Below are 26,657 nucleotides of genomic sequence, written 5' to 3'. Positions count from 1 at the left end.
TGTCCAGCACCTCTTTGGGCTACTAAATGTTCTGTAGCAAAGATTGCTCTTGATAGTGGACTTTCAGCTGATAATCCTGGGTTAGTTAACCCAATTTACCAGGTGATAAAGCACCTCTGAGAGCTTAGTAATCCAAGCAGATCCTTGGTACAAGAACACCACAGACACATCCCTCAAGACTCAACCCCTTAGTGCCTAGCCTCTTTTCTTGCTATTTTTCTTTTATTCTTCAGCTTCCTTTTTCTTTCCCTTTTTCTTATTAGGATCTTGTTATTTAGTTAGTCTCATGGGGTGTGTTCAAAGCATAGGATTCAGGACAGATAGTTGTCTTCCCACCTTGTTGGTGAACCAACTTAGCTAACTTATGATTACACCACAAACTTAGGAACTTACTCCATAATATGAACTCCACTCTGGTCCTTTATAAAACACTCATTCTCTTTTCATTTGATTAAAAAGGACAAGCATACAATTATGTAAGGAAAAGATGCAGTGATATTCAGACTAGCAAACATAGACCTAATCAACGAAAAGTTTAAAAGACAGATTCAAAAAAAGTTTGAACTATCATGGAAGCATGTTCTATTTCATACAAGATCTTCCTTATTTAAAGCATAGAAAAAGATAGACCAAAGAAGGAACTCCACCACCTTTTACTCCTGTGGATGCCCATGCTCCCCTCTTTGTTTGTCTTCTTTTTGTCCCTTTTGAGCGCTTGAACTTCCACTCCCTTTGCTTTTTCCAATCAACTTCTTCCAAAAGCCAGCATCTTCCATCTTCTTCTTTAATGTTTCCTTCTGCTGTTTCACCTTCCCTTCTTCTTGTTCTACAAAGTCTTTTTGGACCTCATCATATGTAGGGATGGCATAATGTAGATGATGCATGATGTGTGGAAAACGATCCGACACAAAACTCACCGGCAAGTGCACCGGGTCGCATCAAGTAATAAAACTCACGGGAGTGAGGTCGATCCCACAGGGATTGAAGGATTGAGCAATTTTAGCTCAGTGGTTGATTTAGTCAAGCAAATAGAAGTTGAGTTGAGTGATTTGTGATTTACAGCAGCTAAATTGCTTGAAATGTAAAGGGAGAAGGGTAATTGCAGTAAATTAAAGAGCAATCGAAGTAAAGAAGCTGAATCTTAAAGAACAAGTAAATGAAATTGCATAAACTTAGATTGCAAGAAATGTAAATTGCTGAAGCTTAGAGTGCAAGAAATGTAAATTGCTTGAATCATAAAAGGAATCGGGAATTGGAATTGCAGAATTTAAACAAGACAGAAATAAATTGCAACCAGCAGAAGAACTAAATATGAATTGAAGTGTAATAGATCTCAAACAGAAAGATAAAAATGCTTGTAGAATGAAAATAGAAAATAACTGATGCTAAATTGCAGCAAATTAAAAGAGGTTGTAGATCTCAGGAGTGGAAGAGACTAGAAAACAAGTCTAGATCTCAAATCCTTTCTTGATCCAACAAGAACAATTGCAAAAGAACTAAAGGAAAGTAAATTGCAGAAAGAGTAGAAGATGAAGCAGAGAATGGAAATTGAAATTCAATTATGCAGAAAAAATTAAAGCAAGGGATCTCAAGGTGAGATTGAAACAGAGTTCTTCAATTCTTCACCCAAGATCCAAAATCAAAAATAAAGAGTGCTCAAGCAAGAACAAGGAAGAAGAGAGATCAATTCTCCTTCCCAATTCTCTAAGAACTAAATTCCAAAGTAAAAGTTCAAAAATGAAAATGGAAGTTTTCCAGGAAAATTCAAAAGTGATTCTCTAGGTCCTAATTACATCAAACTAGCTCCTATTTATACACTTTCTATTCTTGGATTTTGGAATTTGGATGGGCTTTTAATTTGGTGAAGATTTGAATTTAATTGGATTTTTAATTGATTTTTCAGCCCATGAAGAAATTGCTTCCAGGGGGATGCTCAGCTCACAAGTTGAGCTGAGCATTGAGGCTTTGTATGTGGATCCTTTTGTAGCGTGGAAGGCATCAGGGGAATGCTCAGCTCACAAGTTGAGCTGAGCATTGAGGCCTTGTGCGCACGTCCTGCGCGCATCCTGCTTCCTGGCCGTGTCATGTTTGTATGTAGTGCATCATGAGTAGCGCTCTGCTCACCAAGTGAGCTGAGCATTGGCTCCTTCAAAGAGGGGTCCTTGGTTCGAAATTTGAGGGAAGCATGCACTGGATTTTTCCTTGTGAAGGAAGTAGCGCTTCTCTCTCCTCTCTTCCTTGAGGTGCTTAGTTCGAACCTTGGAGGATGCTTTTGGCCAATTCTTGGCTTATTTTCCTTGTGTAGCGCATCCCCACTCCCCCTTGGTTCTTGGTTCGACTCTTGGAGAAGGCATTTGACAAATAATTTTCTTGAATTTCTTTTGATGAATGCCCGATAATGCTCACTTGGTGAGCTGAGCATTGTTTTTCCTTTCCTTGTTTCTTGGCTTCAAATTGTGCTCAGCTCACAAAGTGAGCAGAGCATTGAAACATTGCTTCCTTGGAACTTTTTTTGTTGTGCTCCTTTCATGTGCCACGCTTCCTCATGTTCTTTGCCACGCTTTTCTTTTCCTTGAGCCACACTTCTTAAGCCACGCTTTCTTCTTTTCTTCTTTTCTTCACCTATAAGAAATCAAAACAACCAATCAAAGTATCATCAAATTCACAAGGTTTACAAATCATTAAAAATCAATTAATTTTAGCCCAAACCTCATGATTTAGCATCAATTAAATGGTGGTTGTTTGATTTAAAGAAGTCATGCATTTTCATTCCAAATCACTTACTTAGATTGCAAGAAAGTGCATAAAAGCTAATGAAAATAAAGAAAAAGACTAGTGAAACTAGGCTAAGGTGACTTGTCATCACAACACCAAGCTTAAAACTTGCTTGTCCGCAAGCAAGCATCAAACACAAGAGAAGATAGAATGAAATAGATAAGTATATATGTCCTTATTAAGGAGATAGTTGAATTTGGCTTATGGGGTTTTATGCAGATTCAAAAGTAGCTCATTTATTACTTGCTGTCAAAACAAACAATGTTTCCTTAAGGATCCACTAAGGTTGCTGCTACAATGTCTTACTTTTTGATCACTTCCCTTGTTAGCTTTTCTTCTTTCTTTTGCATAAAGAGCTTATTACTTATTAAAGACTTGGTGGCAAATGTTGCAGTGGCCTTTTGGCTTAATTTCACTCAACATTTCTTCACCATAGACACATGGCTCACTCTTTCTTCCTAGGATCATTGATACCCAGCATCTCTTTGGATAACTAAATGTTTTGTAGCTAGGTTGCTCTTTATTGTGGACTTTCAGTTGGCAATCCCAAATCAGTTGATCTAAGTTGCCAAGTTTTAAAATACTCCTTAGAGCTTACTTGTCCAAGCATATCCTAGTACACAAACACCACCGGCATATGTCCTAGGGTCCAAGCTATTGGTGTCTAGCCTTATTTCTTTGCCAACTTTTGGCTTTTCTTCTTTCTTTTTCTCTTTGTTTTGGTTTACTTTCAAGGGACTTTCATTAATTGAAGGATCATAGCAGCAAACTAGCTTAAGCTTCAAGTAACAAGTCATTCTGCAGCATTTATTCTATGAACTATCAATTAAGTCAAACACATATACCACCACTAACTTCCATTCTAACTTTTGCAGCATTGAACAATTACTTTTCTAAATCAGACATATCCCCTTTTATTCAAACAGCAAGGGAAACAAAACAGAATTCAAAGCTAAGTGATGGATAACAAACATCATGCATATCAGCATATTTAATCAAACAACTTCATTTGCAACTAGATGAACACTTTAGCAAGACATACAAGAATTTCTGAGTTAAAACATTTCACAACAACAAGGATTAAGTGTAGATACAACCTCTTGAGTTGCAGCTTTTCATTCTTCCTCTTGTTGTATCCCTTTTGAGTCATAATGCAAATTGTCTTCACATGTTGGCTAGTTTCCTGCATAATTCTCAAAAGTTGCTTGCTTCTTAAGCCCTTAAATGAATGGTCAGTATGCATAAATTGAGTGTGTCTCTTGGATTTAATTTGGTGTGGGAGCACCAAACTCAATTCCTTGCCACTATCTCTGATGCAACAAGTTAACCAATTATAGATTCTCTTAGCCTTGCCAAAGGTTATGTAACTATGAACTAGAAACAGCTAAATGGTTAAATGATTTGTCTGGTTGCTTGGAGCTAGCATTAGGCAGAAAGTGAGAATGTGTTTTTAGATCAAATTTTGCTGGAACACCAAACTTAGAATGCTTCATTCTCTCTTAATTTGTTTTGGTGTGGAACACCAAACTTAGCTCCTTGCGATACATACAAATCATACAACCTTTTTATTGAAAAGCTTATGAAAAGAAAATTACCTCAGGTTAGGTTGCCTCCCAACAAGCGCTCTTTTATTGTCACTAGCTTGACATCCTCTGTGCTTGTGCTTGTTCAGTTCAGATTCTGAACTTCTTTTTCCTTGTCCCATTGTCCTCCTAGATACGGCTTTGCTCTGTGCCCATTTGCTGTGAAGTGGCTCTGTGTAGCTTCATCTAGCAGCTCTAGACTTCCATAAGGAAAAACTTTTGTTACTAGATATGGACCTGTCCATTTGGACTTGAGCTTGCCAGGAAAGATCTTGAGCCTTGAGTTATACAGGAGCACTTGCTGTCCTGGCTTGAACTCTTTCTGTGTGACCTTCTTGTCATGCCACCTCTTAGCTCTTTCCTTGTATATCTTATCACTCTCATAAGCTTCTAGTCTAAACTCATCCAACTCATTTAGTTGTAGCAGCCTCTTTTCTCCTGCTGCTTGAGAATCAAGGTTGAGGAGTTTAGTGGCCCAAAAAGCTTTATGTTCAAGCTCTACAGGGAGGTGACAAGATTTTCCATATAATAGCTGAAATGGGGACTTTCCAATGGGAGTTTTGAAAGCTGTCCTATATGCCCAGAGTGCATCTTCTAACTTCTTGGCCCAATCTTTCCTTGTGCTTCCCACTGTTTTTTCTAAAATTCTTTTCAACTCTCTATTTGCTAGTTCAGCTTGGCCATTAGTCTGAGGATGGTATGGTGTGGCTACTTTATGGATTACTCCATATTTATGGATGAGGTTCTCCATTTGTTTATTGTAGAAGTGGCCACCACCATCGCTGACAAGACCCTTGGGCACTCCATATCTGGTGAAAATATGCTTTTTAAGGAATTGAAGGACAATCTGTGCATCACAAGTGGTGTGGCTATGGCTTCCACCCACTTTGAGACATACTCCACTGCCACCAAGATGTATCTGAAAGAGTAAGAAGGGGGAAAAGGTCCCATGAAATCAATACCCCATAGGTCAAATAGCTCTACTTCCAAGATGAAATTTTAAGGCATCTCATTCCTTTTTGTCAATCCTCCAGCTCTTTGGCATTCATTGCATTGGTGAACAAACTCTCTGGCATCCTTGAAGATAGTTGGCCAATAGAAACCACTTTGTAGTACCTTTGCAGCTGTTCTCTCTAGTCCAAAGTGTCCACCATATGCTGAACCATGACAATGCCACAATATGTCCTTCATTTCATTTTCATGGACACACCTCCTAATCATTCCATCAGAGCACCTCTTGAATAAGAAGGGTTCGTCCCACAAGAACTTCCTTGCTTCATTGAGTAACTTTTTCACTTGTTGCTTAGAGAATCTTGAGGTATCTTCCTTCCTACTTTGTAATTTGCTATGTCAGCAAACCAAGGTGCTTGTTGAATTTGGAACAGGTGCTCATTAGGGAAATTCTCATTTACTTGTTGTGGTCTATCTTGATAGGCTTCTTGTGGTACTCTTGATAAATGATCTGCCACTTGATTTTCACTTTCCTTCCTATCTCTTACTTCAATATCAAACTCTTGTAGCAGCAGCACCCACCTAATAAGCCTTGGCTTTGAATCCAGTTTCGACATTAAATACTTGAGAGCGGCATGGTCAGTGTACACTATAACTTTTGAGCCAATCAAGTATTGCCTAAACTTATCAAATGCATAAACAATTGCCAAAAGTTCTTTCTCAGTGGTGGTATAATTTTTCTGTGCTTCATTTAACACTTTGCTGGCATAATATATGACATGGTGCAACTTATCTCTCTTTTGTCCCAACACAGCACCAATAGCAAGGTCACTTGCATCACACATAAGTTCAAAAGGTAAGTTCCAATTAGGGGGTGTGATGATTGGTGCTGTGATGAGTTTTCTCTTTAAGGTTTCAAAGGCATGCTTATAGTTGCCATCAAAGATGAAAGGGTTGTCAATCACTAGCAAATTGCTCAATGGCTTTGCTATTTTTGAGAAATCTTTGATGAACCTTCTGTAGAAACCAGCATGCCCAAGAAAACTCCTTACTGCTTTCACATTAACGGGTATAGGAAGTTTTTCAATAGTTTCTATTTTTGCTTTATCAACTTCTATACCTTTGCATGACACTTTATGCCCAAGAACTACCCCTTCAGGAACCATGAAATGGCATTTTTCCCAGTTCAAGACCAAGTTAGTTTCTTGGCATCTTTTCAAAACAAGAGTTAAATGATGCAAACACGTATTAAATGAATTGCCAAAGACAGAAAAATCATCCATGAAGACTTCTAAAAATTTTTCAACCATATCAGAGAAAATGGAAAGCATACACCTCTGAAACGTGGCGGGGGCGTTGCATAGCCCAAAAGACATCCTCCTGTATGCAAAAGCTCCAAATGGACATGTGAAGGCAATCTTCTCTTGGTCCTTGGGGTCCACCACGATTTGATTGTACCCGGAATACCCATCCAAGAAGCAATAATAGGCATGGCCGGCCAATCTTTCCAGCATCTGATCAATGAATGGGAGAGGAAAATGATCTTTCCTTGTGGCATCATTCAATCTTCTATAGTCTATGCACATCCTCCACCCAGTCACTGTTCTAGTAGGGATCAACTCATTCTTTTCATTGGTGATGACTGTCATCCCTCCTTTTTTGGTACAACTTGAACCGGGCTCACCCATGAGCTGTCAGAGATTGGAAAAATTATTCCAGCATTCCATAACTTCATGAATTCTTTTTGAACCACCTCCTTCATGGCTGGGTTGAGTCTTCTTTGGGGTTGAACCACAGGCTTTGATTCTTCTTCCCGCAAAATTTTATGCATACAAATGGCTGGGCTAATGCCTTTGATATCCTCAATTGTCCAACCCAAGGCTGTTTTGTGGGCTTTCAACACTTCAATCAGCCTTGTCTCTTCTTCCATATTTAAGGAGGAGTTAATGATCACTGGTAGGGTTTCTTCTTCTCCCAAAAGCACATATTTGAGGTGAGGGGGAAGAGGCTTCAACTCCTGTTTTGGCTTCTCTTTCTCCTTGTCTTCACTGGAAATCTCTACCACTTCTTCTTCCTGTTGCTCATGACAAGTGGCTTCTAACATTTCCTCCACCAGACTTTCTATCATATCCACCTTCATGTAGTTTTCTTGTTCAGGGGGGTGTTGCATTGATTTGAAGACATTGATGACCATTTGTTCATTATGCACCCTGAAAATCATCTATCCCTTCTCTACATCAATAATGGCTCTGGCCGTGGCTAAGAATGGTCTTCCCAAGATGATTGAATTGTTTCCTTCTTCCTCTGTATCCAGAATTACAAAGTCTGTAGGGAAGATAAACTCCCCAACCTTTACTAACAAGTTTTCTACAATGCCATTGGGTGTCTTGATTAATCTGTCAGCCATCACCAAAGACATCCTGGTAGGTTTGAGTTCTTCTATGGCAAGCTTTCTCATCATTGATAACGGCTTCAGATTAATGCTAGCACTAAGGTCACAGAGAGCTTTGTCTAAGGTCATTTTGCCTATGGTGCATGAAACTACAAAGCTCCCTGGATCTTTGAGCTTTGGTGGGATACCTCCTTGAATCACAGCACTACATTCTTCAGTGAGAAGTATAGTCTCCTTTTCTTGCCAACTCCTCTTCTTGTTGATAAGCTCTTTCAAGAACTTCGCATACAGGGGCATTTGCTCAAGTGCTTCAGCTAAGGGAATATTGATCTCCAACTTCTTGAAGACTTCAAGAAATTTTGGGAAGTGTTGGTCCTTAGTCTCTTTGCTGAACCTTTGAGGATATGGCAATGGAGGTGTGAAGTTCACTTCCTGCCTTTGTTCCTTCGTTGACTCTCCCATTGCTTCCTTCTCTTTTCTTAATTTTGGTGCCTGCTCTTCCATTTCTTGAGGCTGATTCTGAGGCTGCTTGCTTGCTGTTGCATCTTCATCATTGGCTTTCTCTCCTTCAGCTTGTTTCTCGTCACTTTCCTTTAGCTTCTTGGTTGCTTCTTCATTTTTCACCGGGATTTTTCCACTCTTTAGCTATATTGCCTTACACTCCTCTTTTGGATTAGGAATAGTGTCACTTGGTAGTGAGCTTGAGGGTCATTCAATGGCAATCTGCTTGGAGAGCTGTCCAATTTGCCTTTCCATATTTTTCATGGAGGCTTCCTGGTTCCTTGTTGTCATCTTTTGGTGTTTCATTAATTTTTCCATTAAGAGCTCCAAGTTGGTAATTCTCTGAGAATCTTGTGAGATTTGATGATTGTGGGGTGTTGAGGGTTGAGAATGAGTGTTTTGGTTAGAGGTTTGGTTATTGGATGGATGATGGTTAGCATTGGGGTAAGTGTTTTGTGGTCTTCTGTATGTGGTTTGGTTATTATTCGGCTGGTTGTTATGGTTTGTGTTTTTCTAATTGTTTTGAGTTGAGTTCCTTTGCCATGGCTGCTGAGTTTGATTGTGGTTGTCTCCCCATCTGAGGTTGGGATGGTTTTTCTAAGAGGAATTGTAAGTATCACCATAGACTTCATTTGATCCAGAATTCTGATTGTGCATATACTGGACTTGTTCTTGCTGTTGCTCCTCTTGAATTTCTTTATTTTGCCCCCAAGTGGTTGATGGTTGGCTTGTGTTGACTGCTGCAACTTGGAGATTGTCAATCCTCTTGGCCATTTGCTCAAATTGTTGTTGAATCTGCTGTTGCATCATTTTGTTTTGAGCTAGGATTGAATCTACTCCTTCCAACTCCATCACTCCTTTCCTTTGTGATGGTTGACGTTGCGTTTGGTGAGCAAAGAAGTACTGGTTGTTAGCCACCATTTCAATGAGATTCTGGGCTTCCTCTGCAGTTTTCATGAGTTGCAAAGAGCCTCCAGCTGAGTGATCCAATGCTTCCTGGGATTTCAATGTTAAACCTTCATAAAAATTCTGCAACTTATCCCATTCAGTGAACATTTCAGGAGGACACTTCCTGATTAGAGCCTTGTACCTCTCCCATGCCTCATAGATGGGTTCAGCCTCCATTTGTGTGAATGTTTGTACCTCAGTCTTCAACCTAATGATCCTTTGAGGTGGGTAAAATTTGGCAAGGAACTTGGTTACCGAATCATCCCAATTATTGATGATGTCTCTTAGGAATGATTCCAACCATTGACTGGCTTTGTCTCTGAGAGAGAATGGAAAGAGCAGTAGCTTGTAGCTGTCAGGAGGCACACCATTGGTTTTGACAGTGTCACAAATCCTCAAGAAGGTAGATAAGTGTTGGTTGGGGTCTTCAAGTGGTCCTCCTCCATAAGAACAATTATTTTGAACCAAGGTGATGAGTTGTGGCTTCAGTTCGAAGTTGTTTGCATTTACATTTGGAGTTAAAATGCTGCTTCCGCAATGTCTAGGATTTGCAAATGTATAGGAGGCCAAAACTCTCCTCTGTGGTGGATTGTTGTTGTTATTGGCTGCTCCTCCTGGTGGATTGGTTGAATGCTCCTCCATGTCTTGAAATTCTTCTTCTGACTCCTCCTCTCCAACAATGTTTTTCCCTCTTTCAGCTCTTCTTAATCTCCTGAGGGATCGTTCGTCTTGTTCATGAAAGGTGGGTGTAGCTCTTCTTGTATCTGTCATATAAATAAAACACAAGAAACACACAAAACCAGTGACACTTCAATCTATTGCTAGAGTGAAATTTTAGTTAGCTTAAGCAAAAATTCAAACAGTTAGTGGGTTAATTAAAAATTAAAGAGACAGAAAAGAAAAAGTGCTTGATCTAGACCTTCACTTCACTTTATCATTGTCAATCTATTTCAATCCCCGGCAACGGCGCCAAAAACTTGATGTGTGGAAAACGATCCGACACAAAACTCATCGGCAAGTGCACCGGGTCGCATCAAGTAATAAAACTCATGGGAGTGAGGTCGATCCCACAGAGATTGAAGGATTGAGCAAATTTAGCTCAGTGGTTGATTTAGTCAAGCAAATAGAAGTTGAGTTGAGTGATTTGTGATTTACAGCAGCTAAATTGCTAGAAATGTAAAGGGAGAAGGGCAATTGCAGTAAATTAATGAGCAATCGAAGTAAAGAAGCTGAATCTTAAAGAACAAGTAAATGAAATTGCATAAAATTAGATTGCAAGAAATGTAAATAGCTGAAGCTTAGAGTGCAAGAAATGTAAATTGCTTGAATCATAAAAGGAATCGGGAATTGGAATTGCAGAATTTAAACAAGACAGAAATAAATTGCAACCAACAGAAGAACTAAATATGAATTGAAGTGTAATAGATCTCAAACAGAAAGATAAAAATGCTTGTAGAAGGAAAATAGAAATGACTGATGCTAAATTCCAGCAAATTAAAAGAGGTTGTAGATCTCAGGAGTGGAAGAGGCTAGAAAACAAGTCTAGATCTCAAATCCTTCCTTGATCCAACAAGAACAATTGCAAAAGAACTAAAGGAAAGTAAATTGCAGAAAGAGTAGAAGATGAAGCAGAGAATGGAAATTGAAATTCAATTATGCAGAAAATTAAAGCAAGGGATCTCAAGGTGAGATTGAAACAGAGTTCTTCAATTCTTCACCCAAGATCCAAAATCAAAAATAAAGAGTGCTCAAGCAAGAACAAGGAAGAAGAGAGATCAATTCTCCTTCCCAATTCTCTAAGAACTAAATTCCAAAGTAAAAGTTCAAAAATGAAAATGGAAGTTTTCCAGGAAAATTCAAAAGTGATTCTCTAGGTCCTAATTACATCAAACTAGCTCCTATTTATACACTTTCTATTCTTGGATTTTAGAATTTGGATGGGCTTTTAATTTGGTGAAGATTTGAATTTAATTGGATTTTTAATTGATTTTTCAGCCCATGAAGAAATTGCTTCCAGGGGGATGCTCAGCTCACAAGTTGAGTTGAGCATTGAGGCTTTGTATGTGGATCCTTTTGTAGCGTGGAAGGCACCAGGGGAATGCTCAGCTCACAAGTTGAGCTGAGCATTGAGGCCTTGTGCGCACGTCCTGCGCGCATCCTGCTTCCTGGCCGTGTCATGTTTGTATGTGGTGCACCATGAGTAGCGCTCTGATCACCAAGTGAGCTGAGCATTGGCTCCTTCAAAGAGGGGTCCTTGGTTCGAAACTTGAGGGAAGCATGCGCTGGATTTTTCCTTGTGAAGGAAGTAGCACTTCTCTCTCCTCTCTTCTTTGAGGTGCTTAGTTTGAACCTTGGAGGTTGCTTTTGGCCAATTCTTGGCTTATTTTCCTTGTGAGTAGCGCATCACCACTCCCCCTTGGTTCTTGGTTCGACTCTTGGAGATGGCATTTGACAAATAATTTCCTTGAATTTCTTTTGATGAATGCCCGATAATGCTCACTTGGTGAGCTGAGCATTGTTTTTCCTTTCCTTGTTTCTTGGCTTCAAATTGTGCTCAGCTCACAAAGTGAGCAGAGCATTGAAACATTGCTTCCTTGGAACTTTTTTTGTTGTGCTCCTTTCATGTGCCACGCTTCCTCATGTTCTTTGCCACACTTTTCTTTTCCTTGAGCCACACTTCTTAAGCCACGCTTTCTTCTTTTCTTCTTTTCTTCACCTATAAGAAATCAAAACAACCAATCAAAGTATCACCAAATTCACATGGTTTACAAATCATTAAAAATCAATTAATTTTAGCCCAAACCTCATGATTTAGCATCAATTAAATGGTGGTTGTTTGATTTAAAGAAGTCATGCATTTTCATTCCAAATCACTTACTTAGAATGCAAGAAAGTGCATAAAACCTAATGAAAATAAAGAAAAAGACTAGTGAAACTAGGCTAAGATGACTTGTCATCAATGCATATGACTAGACATGTAATTCAACTTGGCTTGAGTGTTTACGTTGAACTTCTCCCTATGTAATTGCCGTCCTTCATTAAGTACATTAAACTCGTTGAATGCTTTCATCTGAGCTTGCTGCCGCTGGTTGAGTTCCTAGAGGCGTTTATCTTGGCTTTCTTGCCTTTCAGACACTTGATTGATGGCCTGAGTAAGCTGGGAATAGTGCTCTTGTTGCTGCTCCACTAGCTGTTTCTGCCATTCACTTTGTTGATTCATCCAATTTGTTAGCATTTCCTCTTGCCGATCTATTCTCTGAGATTGAAATTGTAGTTGTTGTTCTTGTCCTTCCATGTATATCCTTGACAAATCATCGATGGCTCCTCTGATGTGACCCAAGTTGATGTTGGTTGGGTCATGATATCCTTTTTGATGATACTCCATGGGTTGGGGTTCTCCTTGGAGAGGCTCTTCCTCTTGTACTTCTTCTGATGTCCTCTTCCTTAGATGGGGTCTTTTTTGCTGTTGAGCTGGAGTCACATGGGTTATGCGTTGGAGTGTAAGTGATCTCCCAAGACCTAGCCAAGTTGGATTGCTATCCTCAAAGACTACCTTGGCTTTCATGCATAATCTAAGGATGGTGCTGGGGTACCAAAGTCTAGCACCTGAGTCCTTCTTCTCATCTGATTCTTGGATTTCTTCAGCTATAATTTCGTGCACGTTGATGCTTCCACCCTTTATCAAGCAATGTACCATGGTAGCTCGAGTAATATTGACCTCAGAATTGTTTGCTGCTGGAAGGATAGATCGTCTCACAAGCTCAAACCAGGCCTTGGCTTTCGGGATGAGGTCTCCTCTCCTGATGAACCGGGGTCTATTATCTGAATACCTTTCCCAGTCAGATCCCACAATGCATATGTCACCCACGATCTCTTCCAATTCATCATTGTCGGCACCTTTATTTATTCTTTCTTGATAACCAAGCTCAACAAAACATGGGGATTTTAATTGGAGAGCTCTAGTGATTGCATTGGGGCTAAAGTCCACCTCTATTCCCCTTACATAGCTCTTGAAGGTGGGGGCTGTGGTCTTATCTTCTCTAACTACATTTGCATAAAATTCTCTGATGAGGTTTGCATTTGCCCTTGCTTCCGGGTTAGTGAGCTTTTCCCAACCCCTCTTTTCAATCTTCTCCCGAATTTGTGGACACTCATCTTCATCGAACTGGAAGGTTGATTCAGGCAGTATCTTCTTGTCCTTTATTCGCTCGAACTCGAGCTCATGGAAGGCTGTTTTGAATTTTCCGGTGTCGAAAGAGGGCTGCTCCATTGGCTCCTTTCCTCTTCGCCTCTTGGAGCTCGAAGATGCCATGAATGGGAGTTAGTGTGTGAAGGTGGTATGGGTGTGGAGACTTTTGGTTGTTTAGGATTGAGTGCAATGAAGGGAGTGAGGGGAAGTGTTTTTAATGTGGTAAGAATGGTTTGGTTCTGAAGAGGGGTGTGTTAAGTTGGGCGTTTGTAATGTGAAGGTGGTATGGAGGGAGAGCTACTTATATAAGGACGTGGTGGGTAAATGAAGGGTTTGGATAGATGTTGTGAGTGTAAGATGGACGGATAGGGTTTAGCATGGAGAAAAGACAAGAATCATCAACTTTATGAAGAATTTTGTTCGGTCTTCAATGGTCTCATCCTTTTCAATGTTGCATGGCAACATTTTCCAATGCATCCCCCCTTTTGGCATGTGTGTAGTACCCCCCTTTTGTGGTGTCCAAACCTTCCTCATTTAATTGTCCAATCAATCCCCTTCAATGCTCCTTTCCTTTTTCCTATAAAATAAAATAAAGAAAAACTAATATCATTGAAAAAAAACTAAACTTTTCATCAAGGGTAATAAGGAAAAAATTAGATTGCTTATTCATGAATACCAACTAACTAACTAACTGTGTATCCTTATATGCACCTTGGTGGCACCATGGGTGACACCAAACTTAGTTTGTAGCAATGTGATGAAAATGTTCTGTTCAAGGCTCCAAGAATAGCATGATCAAAATTGCATTCATGCTCTCTTGGTATGCCTTGAACACCAAACTTGTTCTTCACTATATACTGCATAATAAGGATTTCGCTAAGTGTTTGTCAAGGTTGGTTTGGAACTCATGAATATTGAATTATTCACTATTCTAAAAGCATATAAAACATGGGTTGCCTCCCATGAAGCGCTTCTTTAGCGTCACTAGCTTGACATTTTTCCTTTATCAGGGAGGTTGATAGTGCTTCAAGTCTTCTCCTCTGGCAGTAGACCTATATCCATTGGTTGTATCAATGATCTCTACATGTTCCAAGGAGAGAACTCTGTTGATGGTGAAGACTTTAGGTAATTCAGATGGTACAGTGGGGAGATCAGGGGAGATGTCTGGGAAATAAGCTGAGATTACTTTATCCCCTGGAGAGAAGTCCTCTGTAGGGATCTTCCTGTTCCTCCACCTCCTTGGTACCTTCTTCTTTGTTCCTTGTGATGTTGTCTTGCTCTTTGTGACCTCCTCCTCTAAGGAAATGTTGTTGCTGGTCTCATATGATTCTGGTGGTTTAGGTTCCTCCTGATTTTCTTTAAGCTGTAGCAATTGCTGTTTGCCTTGTTCCTTAATCAATGGGATTCCCAAATGTGCTGGTTGTGCTTCAGTGCTTGTTTCTTCCTTCAGTATCTCACATTGATCTTTCCTTGGTTCATTGTTTTCTTGATCTGTTTCTTGTGAGCGTTTGAAAACATTGAAGGTGAGCTGTTCATCATGGATCCTCAGAATTAGCTCCCCTCGCTCCACATTTATGAGTGCTCTGGCTGTAGCTAGGAATGGTCTTCCCAATATGATTGGGTGAGTGTGACTCTCTTCCATGTCCAATATGACAAAGTATGTTGGGAGGAAGTATTTCCCAACCTTCACCAACACGTTTTCCACCACTCCTATTGCTTGTTTTTTAGTTTTGTCAGCTAGCCTGATGACTACATCTGTGGGCATTATCTCATTGATCTGCAGCCTCTTCATAAGGGATAAGGGCATTAAGTTGATGCTTACTCCCAAATCGTAGAGTCCTTTATCAAACATGGTTTCTCCTATGGCACAGGGGATGTAGAAACTCCCTGGGTCCTTTCTTTTTGTAGGCAACTCTGGTTGAATGAGAGCACTGCACTCCTTGTTCATCACTATAGTTTGGCCTCCCTTGAGTGAGCTTTTCCTGGGAAGCAGCTCCTTCATATACTTGATGTATGCCGGCATTTGTTGGAGGGTCTTGATGAATGGTATGTTTACATGGAGGGATGCAAACAAATCAAGAAATCTTGAGTATATTCTCTTCTCCACAGCACCATTGAGTAATTGGGGAAAGGGTGCATAGAGTCTCAGCAACTCCTGTTGTGAGATTTTGGGTTCTTGGTGATCTTTTCTTGCTTCTCTGCTGAGGTATCTTCAGGTTGTTCTGACAGCTTGTTTGGCTCGTCCTTGGTCTCCTGATCACTTATAGTGACCATCTTGCAATCTTCCCATCTTACTTTCTTTGTTTCTCCTCTCGGATTTTTCTCCGTATCACTTGGGAATCCATCTGTAGGTTTGGGAATGTGCTCAGAGAGATAACTTACTTGAGATTCCAACCTCTTGATGGTGTTTCCCTGGTTCTTAAAGTTGGCTCGTACTTCCTCCTTGAACACCTTGTTGTCTTGAATCTCTTTGCATATACCCTCAAGTAAGTTCTCAATCCTTGAGAGTCTGTTATCAAAAGGTGATGATGAGTTGAGATTGGAGGGATGAGAATGGTTAGGTTGGCTTTGGTATAAGTGTTGAGAGGGGTTGTTATGTGAGTGTTGATATGGTCTAGGTGTGGCATGTTGGTGAGTTATGTTGCTGGGATTTGGACGTCTTTGATCTTGGCTTTGATCTTGTTGATTTCCCCATCCAAAGTTGGGGTGATTTCTCCATCCAGAATTGTAAGTTTTGGAGTATGGATCATGAACTTGTCTAGGTGAGTTTCCCACATAGTTGGCTTGCTCCCAGTCACCTTCTTCTCCTATGTTTACTCCTTCTTGAGTTGGTGATGAGGTGATGACTGCTGCAACTTGGTTCTCTTCCACCTTCTTGGTAAGATCTGCTAGCTGCTTGGTGATCATCTTGTTTTGGGCTAACAGTGCATCCATGTGGTTCAGCTCCATTACTTCTCTAGTGTTACTTCTTTCAGAGGCATAGAAGTAGTCATTCTCAGCAACTGTTCCAATGACATCTATGGCTTCTTCAATGGTTTTCATCTTGTTTAAAGAACCTCCTGATGAATGATCTACAGCCTTCTTTGACTCATAGGAAAGACCTTCATAGAAGATGTGAAGTTGAACCCACTCATTAAACATCTCTAGTGGGCATCTCCTTGTCAAGTCTTTGAATCTCTCCCATGCTTCATAATGTGTCTCACCATCTTGTTGTCTAAAAGTCTGCACTTCAGTTCTTGGCCTATTGATCCTTTGAGGGGGGTAAAACCTTGCCAAAAACTTGTTCACTACCTCTTCCCAATTAGTCAAGCTCTCCTTGGGAAAGGATTCAAGCCACTTAGATGCCTTGTCCCTGAGTGAAAAGGGGAACAAGAGCAACCTATAGACATTGGGGTGGACTCCATTAGACTTCACCGTGTAACAAATCTTCAAGAAGGTGGTCAAGTGTTGGTTAGGGTCTTCTTGAGCACCTCCTCCAAATGAGCAATTATTTTGCACCAAAGTGATGAGCTGGGGTTTTAGCTCGAAATTGTTGGCATGTATGGTGGGTTTCTGGATGCTGCTCCCACAGTTTCCAAGATTAGGATTGATATAGGATCCTAAGACCCTCCTTTCTTGCCCAGCACGGTTGGCATGGCCTTGATTATAAGCCTCCTCTTCATGGTTGATCTCCAAATTCTCTTCCATGTTGGGTTCGAAGTACTCTTCCTCTTCTTCAGCACCTACTACTCTTTTTCCTCTTGCTTCCCTCCTTAATCTAAGGAAGGTCCTCTCAGGTTCAGAATCAAAGGAAGTTGAAGCCCCGCTTCTTCTCCCTGTCATACAATCAACAAGGCACAAGCAAGGAAATAAATGCAGAAACTATTCTTGTTAAAAAAATGCTGTTAGTGTGAGTGATGCAATATATTAAACAGTTAGTAGGTGAGTGAAAAAGATTGTAAACAACTGGAATAAAAGGGTTAAAGGGCTGGGAAGAAAAACAACTGAAACTGAAAGTAAATTGCTCAAATAGAAATTTAAATCACCAGAATGAAAAATTCTCAATCTAGTTATCCTCCAACTTAATCATTGTTGATACAAAATCAATCCCCGACAACGGCGCCATAAACTTGATGCACGGAAAATTTGTCTCGTAACAAATTTCCTTCGGCAAGTGTACCGAGTTGTCTTCAAGTAAAAACTCACTATAGAGTGAGGTCGAATCCCACAGAGATTGATTGATCAAGCAACTTTAATTAGAGGAATGTTCTAGTTGAGTGAATCAAAATTTGATTTGAGATTTGTAGAAAATTAAATAGCGGAAAAGTAAATAGCAGAAAAAGTAAATGCTAAAAATAAAGAGCTAAATGTAAATGGCATAAAGTAATTGCAGAATCTTAAATGGGAATGGGGGAAATGCTCATAAAAGTAAATGGCAGAAATTAAAGAGAATGGGTAAGATCAGAAATGGGGAGTTCATTGGGCTTAGGAGATGTTGCATTCTCCAGATCAAATTCATTTTCATCTCTTCCTCAATCAATGCATTCATCTATCTCCTTGACAATCTTAAGTGATCGAATTCCAATTCCTTGGTAATCCAATCTCTCAAATTTTGATCAATAGCCAATTCCTTGGTCAATTGCTCATGAGAAGAGATGAAGTATGGTCACTGATTATACCACATGCATTTCCCAAATCAAGTATTGGTAGGATTATAGTCACATATCCATCCAAACCCAATTTGGTCCGGCATGAGAAAGCATTTCTAGCATGATCTCTTCATTCCTCTTCCAAGGTTCCGAAGAGATCCAAGTATGAATAGCTTCTTTTCCAAGATAACTACCCAATTGGATGAAGATTGAAAGCTTTCTAGTAAAATCAAGAGAAAAGATAGAAGAAGAAGAATGAAAACTAATATTGATCCATCCAATGGCAGCAGAGCTCCCTAACCCAATGAAAGGGGTTTAGTTGTTCATAGCTCTGGAAAATGAAAAAAAATGGAGAATACATCATGAAAGTAAAACTAGAAGTTGCAGAGAAAGTAAAATACAGAGAGTAGTTCTATGCCCAAGGCTCCCTAAAGTTTTCCAAAGAAAAAAAACTCCTTTCTAATTCAAAGCTACTCCTATATATACTACTCTTCTGATCTTCTAATTGGCTCTTCAAATCTTGGGTGTGGGCCTCTGGATCTTGAGTTTGAAGCAGTTCTCCTCTTTATTGGGCTTAGCTTTGCTTGCAGAGAGAAAAAGTGAAGTAGGCAGGGACTTTGGCTTAGGACGTTAGTGGTGTCAACGTTAAGTGAAAGTGTGGGTTCGAGAACGTTAGTGACAATCACCTTTTTTACTAACGTTCCTAACCCAAATATGATCACGTTAACTTCAACGTTAGTGGCACTAACATGACCACTAACGTTGCCTCTTAGTCCTTCGCATACATTATTGGGACCTATCTTTCCCAATAACGTGGTGAGTCACCCCTTCTCCTTATGTTAGAGTCCACGTTAACTAGGTTAACGTGGCTTCTAACGTAGTAATGCCAATCCTTCGGGAATGTTAGTGACACTTACTTTTGTCACTAACGTTCCAATGTGCCCCTACTACCCACGTTAGAGTCCACGTTAACTAGGTTAAGGTGGCTTCTAACGTAGTAATACTATCCATCTCCAACGTTAATGACAAAGGTGAGTGTCACTAACGTTGGCTCATTATCTCTTTATCCACGTTAGCTTCCACGTTAACTAAGTTAACGTGGGAGTTGATGTTGCTCATGGTGGCTCTTGGTGGTTCACCCCAACGTTAGTGACAAAGGTAAGTGTCACTAACATTGGCGATCAATTGCTCTCTCCACGTTAGCTTCCACGTTAACTAAGTTAACGTGGGAATTTACGTGGCTCATGGAGGCTTGGCCAACGTTAGTGACAAAGGTGAATGTCACTAACGTTGGCTTCTCTTTTGCTTCTTTAGCGTTAGAGTCCACGTTAACTAAGTTAACGTGGCAACTAACGTGGCCAATTATGAGCTTGGTCCAACGTTAGTGACAAAGGAGAGTGTCACTAATGTTGGCCTTGTTGTCTTCTTCCACGTTAGAGTTCACGTTAACTTAGTTAACGTGACTCTTAACGTGGGCTGTGATGGCTTCGAAGGCGTTATTGGTGATTACCTTTCTCACTAACTTTGCAAACTAGCTCCCATTCCATATTAGAGGTCACGTTAGTTGAACTAACGTGAATGCTAACGTGGTTCTTCTTTGCTTCCTTTGTCCTGAAATCAAGCAACAAAGTGCATCAAAGTTCTAGTCCAAGTCATGAGACATGCATCATCCAATTTGTTATATAATTCATGCAAAATTCTCATAAAATCATATAAAGTGCACAATGTACGCTTGAAACAAGATGTAAGTGAATATCCACCCAAAACTAGCTTATTTCTTAAGAAAATGCATGAAACTACCCTAAAAACAGTAAAGAAAGGTCAGTGAAACTGGCCAAAATGCCCTGGCATCAGGAGGTCCCAAGTTCAAGCCTTGGTGAAAGAATTTGGAGAAAAGATTTTCCTTGAATTTTTATGAAGAGAGCACGACAATGCTCTCCAAGAGAGCGCTGTGCTCTCCATATGAGCGCTATTAGAAGCGCCTCTTTGCCTTGGAGTGAGGCTCCCTCTTCGAATCTTGGTGGTTGCACTTTGGTCTAGTTTTGCTTGTTTTTGGCCCTTAAAGATGCATTTCACTCGTGCCCCAATTTCATGCCAAATATGGATTACCATACATCGTTGGAAAGCTTTGAATGTCAGCTTTCCAACGCAACTAGAAGCACATCAATCGGACATCTGTAGCTCAAGTTATAGCCCTTTGAAGGAGGCATGGTCATGTTGTGAGCGCCCAGATTTTAACTTAGCCAAAATTTTGCTTCCAAGCTCATCTTTGCATCAGGGTAATGCTCTGCTCTTGGCAAGAGCGGAGCATTGTATGCTGATTGCCTATTCTCCTTTAATTTGGTCATGGGCCACGCTTTTAAAAGCGTGGCCTAAGGCTCCAAAGTGTGCTCCAACTTCAAAGTGTTCCCCAAAGCTCTTTTTTTCTCCTTTTTAGCTTATTTTGTGCTTCTTTGCTTCTTTTTCTTCTTATTTCCTACAAGATTTATAAAATTAAAAGATCAAAGAAATATACCAATTAAGCAAAAAAGCATTCAATATTTAAGCACAAATCATCAATTTCTTGTATGAATAAGCATAGAAAAACATGACATGGTGACATGTCATCAAACGCCAGGTTGTAACCTGTTCCTGGCGTTGAACTTCAACTTGCAACCTGTTTCTGGTGCTGAACGCCAGACTGCAACATGAAACTGGCGTTGAACGCCAGTTTACGTCTTATATCTTTGTGCAAAGTATGGACTATTATATATTGCTGGAAAGCCTTGGATGTCTACTTTCCAACCCAATTGAGAGCGCGCGAATTGGATGCCTATTGATGAGCGGATAATTTATACGCTTTTTGGCATTGTTTTTAGATAGTTTTTAGTAAGTTCAAGCTACTTTTAGGGATGTTTTCATTAGTTTTTATGTTAAATTCACATTTCTGGACTTCACTATGAGTTTGTGTGTTTTTCTATGATTTCAGGTAATTTCTGGCTGAAATTGAGGGACTTGAGCAAAACTCTGAAAAAGGCTGATAAAAGGACTGCTGATGCTGTTGGAATCTGACCTCCCTGCACTCGAAATGGATTTTCTGGAGCTACAGAACTCCAAATGGCGCGCTCTCAACGGCGTTGGAAAGTAAACATCCATAGCTTTCCAGCAATATATAATAGTCAATACTTTATTCGGGAATTGATGACGTAAAGTGGCGCTCAACGCCAAGTACATGCTGCTGTCTGGAGTCAAACGCCAGAAACACGCTATAACTCGGTGTTCAACTCCAATAAAAGCCTCAGCTCGTGGATAGATCAAGCTCAGCCCAAACACACACCAAGTGGGCCCCATAAGTGAATTTATGCATTAATTACTTACTCTTGTAAACCCTAGTAGCTAGTTTAGTATAAATAAGACTTTTTACTAGTGTATTAGTAGTCTTTTTGGGACCACGTTTCATCTTGGGACGATTAGTTCTCAGATCATGGGGGCTGGCCATTCGGCCATGCCTGGACCTCTCACTTATGTATTTTCAACGGTGGAGTTTCTACACACCATAGATTAAGGGTGTGGAGCTCTGCTGTACCTCAAGTTTCAATACAATTACTATTACTTTCTATTCAATTCTCTTTATTCCTATTCTAAGATATTCGTTGCACTTCAACTTGATGAATGTGATGATCCGTGACACTCATCATCATTCTCACCTATGAACGCGCGTGACTGACAACCACTTCCGTTCTACCTTAGGCCGGGCGCATATCTCTTAGATTCCTTAATCAGAATCTTCGTGGTATAAGCTAGATAGATGGCGGCATTCATGGGAATCCGGAAAGTCTAACCTTGTCTGTGGTATTCCGAGTAGGATTCTAGGATTGAATGATTGTGACAAGCTTCAAACTCCTGAAGGCTGGGCGTTAGTGACAGACGCAAAAGAATCAAGGGATTCTATTCCAACCTGATTGAGAACCGACAGATGATTAGCCGTGCTATGACAGAGCATAGGACCATTTTCACTGAGAGGATGGGATGTAGCCATTGACAACGGTGATGCCCTACATACAGCTTCCCATGGAAAGGAGTAAGAAGAATTGGATGAATGTAGTATGAAAGTAGAGATTCAAGAGGAGCACAGCATCTCCATACGCCTATCTGAAATTCCCACTATTGATCTACATAAGTATTTCTATCCTATTTTATTTTCTGTTTATTATTAATTTTCGAACTTATCCATAATCAATTATTATCCGCCTGACTGAGATTTACAAGGTGACCATAGCTTTCTTCATACCAACAATCTCTGTGGGATCGACCCTTACTCACGTAAGGTATTACTTGGATGACCCAGTACACTTGCTGGTTAAGTTGAACGGAGTTGTGACCACATATAGTTGTAAACCATGGTATTGGCATCATGTTTTTGGCGCCATTGCCAGGGAAAGAAAAAGCAATGAATTTTACAAAATGCAATAACATATGAATCACAATTTCGTCCACCAAGTTTTTGGCGCCGTTGTCGGAGATTGTTCAAGTATGGACAACTGACGGTTCATCTTGTTGCTCAGACTAGGTAATTTTCTTTTCAAAAATCTTTTTCAAAATTTTTCTTTTCTTTTTCGTTTTTCCAAACTTTATTTCCGAAAAATATAATAAAAATACAAAAAAATCATAAAATCATAAAAATCAAAAATATTTTGTGTTTCTTGTTTGAGTCTTGAGTCAATTTTTAAGTTTGGTGTCAATTGCATGTTTTTAAAGTTTATGCATTATTTTCGAAAATTCCATGCATTCATAGTGTTCTTCATGATCTTCAAGTTGTTCTTGACAAGTCTTCTTGTTTGATCTTGATGTTTTCTTGTTTTGTGTTGTTTGTTGTTTTTCATATGCATTTTTCGTTTGTTAGAGTCCATGCATTAAAGATTTCTAAGTTTGGTGTCTTGCATGTCTTCTTTGCATCAAAAATTTTTCAAAAATATGTTCTTGATGTTCATCATGATCTTCAAAGTGTTCTTGGTGTTCATCTTGACATTCATAGTGTTCTTGCATACATTCCTTGTTTTGATTCAAAAAGAAAAGAGAAAAACACAATTATGACGTTTTAATTTTAATTATTTTTCTCTCTCATAATTAAAAATTCAAAAATCAAAAATATATCTTTTCCTTTTTTCTCTCCAAATTTTAGAAAATTTGAGTTGACTTAGTCAAAAATTTTCAAAATTAGTTGTTTCTTACAAGTCAAGTCAAATTTTCAATTTTAAAAATCTTTTTTTTTAAATCTTTTTCAAAAATCATATCTTTTCAATTTTATCTTTTTTCTTCAAAAATTTTCAAAAATCTTTTTCAATTTAATTTCAAAATCTTTTTTCTTATCTTTATAATCAAATTTTCGAACATTAGCTAACAATTAATGTGATTGATTCAAAAATTTGAAGTTTGTTACTTTCTTGTTAAGAAAGGTTCAATCTTTAAATTCTAGAATCATATCTTATAGTTACTTGTTAGTTAAGTAATTAATTTTAATTCTAAAAATTAAACCTTTTTCAAAATATCTTTTTCTTAAAAATCTTATCTTTTTATCTTATCTAGTTATTTTATCTTTTATCATATCTTTTTCAAAAATTTTATCTTTTTCAAAATTTGATTTCAAAATATCTTATCTAACTTCTTATCTTCTTATCTTTTCAAATTTGATTTTAATATCTTTTTCAACTAACTCTTTGACTTTGTGTTTGTTTCTTATCTTTTTCAAAATCACCTAACCAATTTTCCCTCTCTAATTTTCGAAAATATCTCATCTCTTTTTCAAAAACTCTTTTTGTTTTAAATTTTAATTTTAATCTTATCTTATCTTTAATTTTCGAAAATACTAACCTCTTTTTCAAAATTATTTTCGAAATTCTCCCTCTCTTTTCTTATTCTATTTAATTATTTAATTACTAACACTTCTCTTCACCTCTCTTCATCTAAAAATTCGAACCCATTCTTCTTCACTCTTTCCCCCTTTTCTTCTTCTACTAACATAAAGGAATCTCTATACTGTGACATAGAGGATTCCTCTTCTTTTCTTGTTCTCTTCTCTTTCATATGAGCAGGAACAAGGAAAAAGGCACTCTTGTTGAAATTGATCCCGAACCTGAAAGGACTCTGAAGAGGAAACTAAGAGAAGCTAAATTACAACAATCTAAAGGTAACCTTTCAGAAATATTAGAACAAGAGAAGGAGATGGCAGCCGAACCCAACAACAATAATGCAAGGAGAATGCTTGGTGACTTCACAAAACCAACGTCCAAATTTGATGGAAGAAACATCTCCATTCCTGCCATTGGAGCCAATAATTTTGAGCTTAAGCCTCAACTAGTTGCTTTAATGCAACAGAACTGCAAGTTTTATGGACTTCCATCTGAAGATCCTTATCAGTTTTTAACTGAGTTCTTGCAGATTTGTGAGACTGTTAAGATGAATGGAGTTGATCCTGAAGTCTACAGACTCATGCTTTTCCCTTTTGCTGTAAGAGACAGAGCTAGAATATGGTTGGATTCACAACCTAAGGATAGCCTGGACTCCTGGGATAAGCTGGTCACGGATAAATTCTTTCCTCCTCAAAAGCTGAGCAAGCTTAGAGTGGATGTTCAGACCTTCAAACAAAAAGATGGTGAATCCCTCTATGAAGCTTGGGAAAGATACAAGCAGTTGACCAAAAGGTGTCCATCTGACATGTTTTTAGAATGGACCATATTAGATATATTCTATTATGGTCTATCTGAGTTTTTGAAAATGTCATTGGACCATTCTGCAGGTGGATCCATTCACCTGAAGAAAACACCTGCAGAAGCTCAAGAACTTATTGACATGGTTGCAAATAACCAATTCATGTACACTTCTGAGAGGAATTCCGTGAATAATGGGACGCCTCAAAGGAAGGGAGTTATTGAAATTGATGCTCTGAATACCATATTGGCTCAGAACAAAGTGTTGACTCAGCAAGTTAACATGATTTCTCAAAGTCTGAATGGATGGCAAAATGCATCCAACAGTACTAAAGAGGCAGCTTCTGAAGAAGCTTATGATCCTGAGAACCCTGCAATAGCAGAGGTAAATTACATGGGTGAACCTTATGGAAACACCTATAATTCATCATGGAGAAATCATCCAAATTTCTCATGGAAGGATCAACAAAAGCCTCAACAAGGCTTTAACAATGGTGGACGCAATAGGCTGAGCAATAGCAAGCCTTTTCCATCATCTTCTCAGCAACAGACAGAGAATTCTGAACAAAACACTTCTAATTTAGCCAATCTGGAATCTGATCTGTCAAAGGCCACCTTCAGTTTCATGAGTGAAACAAGATCCTCCATCAAAAATCTGGAGGCACAAGTGGGCCAGCTGAGTAAGAAAGTCATTAAAACTCCTCCCAGTATTCTCCCAAGCAATATAGAAGAGAATCCAAAAGGAGAGTGCAAGGCCATTGATGTGATCAATATGGCCGAATGCACACGGGAGGAGAAGGACGAAAATCCTAGTGAAGAAGACCTCCTGGGACGTCTCTCAAGCAAGAAGGAGTTTCCTATTAAGGATCCAAAGGAATCTGAGGCTCATATAGAGACCATAGTGATTCCATTAAATCTCCTTCTGCCATTCATGAGCTCTGAAGACTATTCTTCCTCTGAAGAGGATGAAGATGTGACTGGAGAGCAAGTTGCTCAATATTTAGGAGCTATCATGAAGCTGAATGCCAAGTTGTTTGGTAATGAGACTTGGGAAAGTGAACCTCCCTTGCTCATTGGTGAACTAGACACCTGGATTCAGAAAATTTTACCTCAAAAGAGACAAGATCCTGGCAAGTTCTTAATACCTTGTACCATAGGCACCATGACCTTTGAAAAAGCTCTATGTGATCTGGGGTCAGGGATAAATCTTATGCCACTCTCTATAATGGAGAAGCTGGGGATCATTGAGGTACAACCTGCCTTGTTCTTATTACAATTGGCAGACAAGTCATTAAGACAAGCTTATGGAGTAGTAGAGGACGTGTTAGTAAAGGTTGAAGGCCTTTACATCCCTGCTGATTTCATAATATTAGACACTAGGAAGGAAGAGGATGAATGCATCATCCTTGGAAGACCTTTCCTAGCTACAGCAGGAGCTGTGATATATGTCAACAGAGGTGAATTAGTCCTTCAATTGAATGGGGACTACCTGGTGTTTAAGGCACATGGCCATCCCTCGGTGACAAAAGAGAGTGAGCACAAAGTGCTTCTCTCAGTTCAGAGTCAAGAAGAGCCCCCACAGTCAAACTCTAAGTTTGGTGTTGGGAGGCCACAACCAAACACTAAGTTTGGTGTTAAGACCCCATATCCAAACTCTAAGTTTGGTGTTGGGACTATACAACATTGACCTGATCACCTGTGAGGCTCCATGAGAGCCCACTGTCAAGCTAATGACATTAAAAGAGCGCTTGTTGGGAGGCAACCCAATTTTATTTATCTAATTTTTATTTTATTTTATTATTATTTTGTGTTTTTTTAGGTACATGATCATGTGGAGTCACGAAAAAAAATATAAAAATTAAAAACAGAATCAAAAACACCAGAAGAAAAATCACACCTTGGAGGAAGGACAGACTGGCGTTCAACGCCAGTAAGGAGCATCTGGCTGGCGTTCAACGCCAGAACAGAGCATGAATCTGGCGCTGAACGCCAGAAACAAGCAAC

The 26,657-nt window shown here is 39.3% G+C and overlaps 1 non-coding gene across 1 annotated transcript; it reads right to left on the bottom strand.

Annotated features, from left to right (window-relative positions):
- Nucleotides 1-24,558: 24,558 nt before the first annotated feature.
- LOC112792878 (small nucleolar RNA R71) lies at nucleotides 24,559-24,662 on the bottom strand. Its single transcript, XR_003197598.1, has one exon. It is a non-coding gene; the product is annotated as a small nucleolar RNA R71 (small nucleolar RNA).
- Nucleotides 24,663-26,657: the final 1,995 nt, after the last annotated feature.

This window comes from Arachis hypogaea, chromosome 3 (assembly GCF_003086295.3).
Source record: "Arachis hypogaea cultivar Tifrunner chromosome 3, arahy.Tifrunner.gnm2.J5K5, whole genome shotgun sequence".
Classification (NCBI taxonomy): domain Eukaryota; kingdom Viridiplantae; phylum Streptophyta; class Magnoliopsida; order Fabales; family Fabaceae; genus Arachis; species Arachis hypogaea.
Note: the sequence above shows the minus strand (reverse complement) of the source record. Positions and strands in the feature narration are given on the sequence as shown.